Raw genomic sequence first — 6,000 nt, forward strand, 5'->3', positions numbered from 1 at the left:
CAACATCTGCTTGGAAACACACCTCACACGCGCGGTTTAGTTATAAGAGGGGAGGGGCGCAGGTATAACCTATTTGTAATGTTCGTGTTTGATTCTGTAGGAAAGGATATATTCTGAAGTGAGTGACTGAATACTAGTACTACTGAACTGCTTTCTTTCCATTTTTAGTCCAATGGGACAAATAGAAGTAATTTTGAAATTATTCATTGGAATCGCCCATTCATTCATCAACATATAACTTAAACAACAAGACAGGTTGACTTAGTAAATTAGTACATAACCATAACGGGCGCAGCGCACATGTACACGTGTTTATTTGTTATTGTTTTTATAATATAATAAATTAATAAGTTACAGAAACAAGCTTTATTGACACAAATAAATAACATGAATTATTGGTTTATAAGGACATGTTGCTTTAAAAAGTCGAAAATAAAAGCTGACCGTAAACAAAAGGTGAGCCATAAAAACAAACATAGAACGTTGTCTGTCAGAAAAAAAATAGATAGGTTGCCCATAAATGCCATCCTGCTTTAAAGGGCCTACACAGCCTAACCCCTCGGGTCCAGGGACAACATGCCCCGAAGAAATTTTGAAATAGCCCCGGTTAAACTTCGATCATTACGGGCTCTCTCTTTGCCGAATTCCACAACCATAAGTTCAGTCAGTTCAGTTTAGGGTTGTAGCCAGCACCCGTCCTTCAGTCCTTTGAAGGAATTTTGCAGCTGGGGACTGAAAAAAATTTTGCCCATTCCGTCCTCTGTAATGGACAAAAACTATATTCAAAGTCAGTAAAGATATTAAAAAAAACTGTCTTCTTGTGTAGTTTTTCACCAAAACAGATGAACAGCTTAGTCTACCAGCAAATTCTACACCTCAAAATGCAGGAAATTGGGTTTCAGAGGGTCTAGATTTCAAAATTTTTCAGGGGACTATGCCCCCGGATCCCCTTAGGAACGTTATGCCTTCGGCTCGACGTCTCGTTCTTTCTGATTCAAACTCGAGGGGACTGAAAATGATTTCAGGCTGGCTACAACCCTTCAGTTCATCCATCCGGTGACACTATGAGGGGGTAAGCTAAGCAGACTTTCTCACAACAGGTGTCTCTTACTAGTATTTCTCATGACTACTTCTACAAATGAACGGACAAAAATTCATATTCATCTGTGTACAGCAAACATCACTACACAACAGACGCCAATAGATAAAAGGATTTTCATAATGTGGGGAAAAATACTATTTTTTTCTGTGTAAAATCATATATGCTTGTTTGAAAATATATCAAGATGGATGATATTAATCGGATTAAGTGGGTGGGACTTAGGAAAAAATCGAGAAAAGTGCGCACCAAGTGGTTCATAGGGCGGTGCCCATCCCCGTTTCAATAACCCTTGTGCCGCACAAGATTGTGCAACGTATACAGCAGGGTGCTAGTACATGCACTAGTCCATTGGCATTGGCAGTGGTGTGTGTTCAGCTACCACTAGTGTGTGTGTGTGTGTGTGTGTGTGTGTGTGTGTGTGTGTGTGTGTGTGTGTGTTGAGTGTGTGTGTGTGTGTGTGTGTGTGTGTGTGTGTGTGTGTGTGTGTGTGTGTGTGTGTTGAGTGTGTGTGTGTGTGTGTGTGTGTGTGTGTGAGAGAGAGAGGGGGGTTGGAAAGCTAGGGGGGGTGGCTGTCTGAATGTTTAGCCCTCTGGATACTGATCTGCTTGAAGAATACCAATTAATGGAGATTAGAGACTACTAGTACTCAAATTGGCGGAAAATGCGCGACGAACAAACGACCGTTTCCGTGAGAGCTGGCCCCATGTCACTGACTCATCCTGCGATCCTGCACGTGCAGAAACCGTACTTAGGCCTGGGGAAATAAATGTTCTGTTTTTGGTTACACGTCCGAGCCTGCAAAATCCTCCTAGTCGGCACTGGCACTAGAAGTATGCAATTTGTGACCTTAAGAGAAATTTTAGTGAAACTGTACTTCTTTGTTACCTCCATGAAATATTCATGGCGATTAAATTTTCACCAGCAGGTGTGTCTGTCTGTCTTTCTCTCTGTCTGTTTACCTGTGAACAAGGAGTAAGTCCAATTTATACTATTTCTCCAGCGAGCCGCGTGAAGCCGCTGTTAGAAGCTGCCATACTCACCTCATACGGACTTGAATACTACGCATGCACGTGTGAAAACACCTTTATATACATGTGCTTTAACAGTGAATGTCTGTAATGCAGTGTGGGATACCGATCGTGTGCATCGTGTTTGATTCTCAACCCAGAGGTTTTGGGTTCGAATCCGTTGACGTTACACCGATGGTGTGCCTTATAATTAGGAAAGGCACTTTACACGACTTTCCTCACTTCACTCTAGTGAAAATGAGTACCCAGCTTCGGTTAGGGCCGTCCCTCGGATATGACGTAACATAGAGGAGAGACACACCTTGAGCACGTTAAAGGTAGTTAAAGAACCCAGCACACTTATCGAAAAGAGGTGTCCTTCCCAGTGTGAGTGGGTCAAATAAATCTGTCCGGATATGCAGCTTGTACTGTTGATTCAGTACAAGGAGGTTAAAAAAGGTATTTTTTAACCTCCTTGTACTTTTTTTTTGTTCAGTACAAACCTGTAACGTTATTGTGTTATGCCTCAAAAGCAAGGCGGTTTACCGACTATGAAAAACAAACAAAACAAAAAATAAACAAACAGCGTTGAAAGTACCATGTCGGATCACTTTGCTTAATTGTCTGAACAAGGACGGTGGTCTGAAACTTTAAGCGAAAACAGGACATTTCTTTTACTAGGCCCCATTGAGTCACCGAGCAATCCTGCATGCACATGTAGAAACCGAACCTAGGCCGGGCGCGTCGCGTGGATTCTTGGAAAAGCAAGCCGGAAACGACCGGCAGTATCAATTACCGGATGTGGTGGGGTTTCCCTGTGACCCCGTATACATATATATCACACAACAGTCAGTATATCATATCGCACGTCAACAACACGGAAGCGATTCGGACCCCTTTACTATATATAAGTAATAACGGTTACTTGATGGTAGAGTCCCGGAATTTTATGTGAATCGGGCGAGCCAGGAACATTCTTGCCGCGGATGTGAAAATAGAGAAGTGGCACAAACAAACCTATAACGCTAGTTCACATTTATCCGAAGGGTAACCTATTCCCGCTGCTTTTAGATACCAGGTATTTAGAGATGTCAATTCGACAGGCAGTGGTCTCAGTAAACTTCAGTTGTTTAAAAGAAGTCGTTTTAATTTGAAGCAACCGTCGGCCAACTTTATATTCCTAAATACCACCTTAAAAAAAACTAAAAAAAAACGGATACTACGGTCATACAACGGAACTACAACAGTTCTTTCCCGCAAACTTTACCTACCCTGAACCAAGAAAATGTGAATACGTAACTATAAGTCATGCGGACTTGCACATGACATGCGCACTCTTTTGACCGCTCCAAAGATGTACATATTGGTGAATATCAAGTCCGCATTGGGTCCGTATTGACATTTTTGGGTATATGTAATGTTTGCGGGAAAGAATTCGAAGCTGTTTTCAATTTGACCCACCATTATGTGCTATCGTACCAAAAAATTTTCGTCGGGCGCAAACTTTTCAAACAAATAAAACACTCGTTCTCATTGAAATGTCGAAAATGGCATTTTTTTGGTCGAAAAATAAATCGGCTTTATTTTCACTGAAAACTACCTGGTTGTTTGGGAAAATTCCTCTTTTAACCATAGCCAAAAAATGGCAACTTATTATTTTCGGTCCCATTGGTAATGCATTACAGGGCGTGTAACAAACGTTACCGGTAACGTTTGTTACAACAGTAGACTTTACCCTGTTTTCTTCGAAAGGACTTACCTTATTGACTACATCATTTAGGTATAAGTGGATGTCCCTAGCGACATGTGAAAAGTGGGCAGCTTTTTTACACCAGGTCAAATAGAAAGCTTAGACAGCATCAAACAATGGTAACGTTTGTTACAGTCATTTCTGCACAGCATTTTGTTAAGCAAGGTGGGATACAAATGACAGTCAACAACCCTTTCTTGTTTCTTTAGAAAGCCAGAAAAACTCTACAGCGTCACAAAAACGGTCATTTCTAGTCTTATATGTGGATAACATAACCGTGGCAACCATCGTACTAGTGGTGGTAACGTTTGTTACAGAATCTGGCGACAGGCATAAACCACCTCACACAGCCTCCAAGATAAGTGACAGGAGCGATCTGACGTGATCAGTCAGAGGGCCTGGTCCGCTGGTGTCACCTGCCGAACAACATTCTGGGAACTGAATTATTACATTTTTGGCTACTATTTGAACTCTTCGTTTCTTCTCAGGCGACAGCCATTTTTTAGGGTGTGAAATCTCACCCGTGGCTATAATAATCTTCTAAGACATCAACCTATACGAATGTTGTGGTGCATCTTTAGTGAAACATTACTGGGGTTGTGAAAAAAATGAAGGGACCAGTGATGTTATCTATAATTTGCTCCATATCAAGGCGAAAAGTCAGGCGACAGCATTTCGACATTTAAATGAGAACGAGCCAAAAACGCGTGAATGATGCGAAACGCATAACGGACATTAATGTGGGTGCACATACGCGTATATATTCAAGCGGTGTAAGGTCCATGTGGAAGTCTTAGCCTCTACCATGCTCCACAGTTTGCTCGAAAAGTAATCGAAATCGGACAAATATAGCCAGATAATATGCCCGAGATGTTAGTTGGGTCGCAAACCGTACTCCTCCGCCGGCTAACTTCTCTGGCATGTTATGCGTCTACATTTTTACAATGTCCTCTATTTTTCCAGCGACCTGTGGAGCCTGTTAGAGGCTAAAACGTCGATACGGAGGTCATACGGTCTTGAATGTATACGCACGTGTGGACCCAGCTTAATATACGCACAAGTCCCCCCCACACACACACACACAGACACACACACGCGCAAAAACACTTTCAGACACAACACAAATGTGCATTGAATGAGGCCAGACGATGGAATTATTATGGCATGTTCCCCTGGGTATATTTTGGATGTGACAGAGTTCCTAGCACGCCGTGGAGAGTCGTCTGCATTCTTCTCGAGTCCGCTACATACTTGTCATTCCTGACTCTTTCCTTCCAACGTTTAACCCGCGCATTCACGAGTTATTGCGATTCCAGACGCGTTGGTTCCGTGTCAGTACAGTCCTGTGTACAGGGCCTACTGTTCTATTCTCCAAGCAGAGGTTGGGTCGCGGAGATAGTAGTGGTCGTGTAGCATCCCAACCTCTGCTCGGAGAATACTAATATACGACGAACTGACCACTTGAATAAGAGCCCTTGGTTGTCCCCACTTGCGGTTCAAGGATGTTGTTTAAGGGTGTTGTAGCTTTAGCTAAGGGCACAACCCGCCGTACGTGCTGTCTACGTGCCAAAACGTGGGCAATCTTTTGAGATCCGTAAGTGGTAAGTACCGCCTCCGTACGAACTCGTAGGGAATCCGACGGATTTTGGAGCACGCAGACACGCCGTAGAAGTTTACGTGCAGGCAAAACTTTGTGTGCCATCCGGGGCTGCGGATTCACCCCCCGTACCTGCCAGTACAGTACGAGCGACGCGCCTGCCCTGTACAGCCTGAACGTTTTCAGAAATACGTGGTGACCATGGCCTCCCTAAAAACCGTACGGACAAATTGCACTACACAATTACCATCTGACAGGGGTATTATGAACGTATACATATGACGGTTGGGACTTGTGTCAGATTTGGCGAAAATCGATCGGACGACGAATATGCGGCAATCGCACGAGCCTCGCTTACAATAATAACTTTATTGCACAACAAGTGTACAAGGTACAATGTATGGCTTATGTGTAGCAGGGACGGTTTTCAGGTGAAAATTACGCGCAATCCTCTGTCGATCTTAAATATGTCCAGTTTTCCATCAACCCCTCGCCCCCCCCCCCCCCCCCCCCCCAAGGGGAATAGCTCACACTGTTAACCTTT

The sequence above is a fragment of the Branchiostoma floridae genome, chromosome 15 (assembly GCF_000003815.2).
Source record: "Branchiostoma floridae strain S238N-H82 chromosome 15, Bfl_VNyyK, whole genome shotgun sequence".
Taxonomy (NCBI): Eukaryota; Metazoa; Chordata; class Leptocardii; order Amphioxiformes; family Branchiostomatidae; genus Branchiostoma; species Branchiostoma floridae.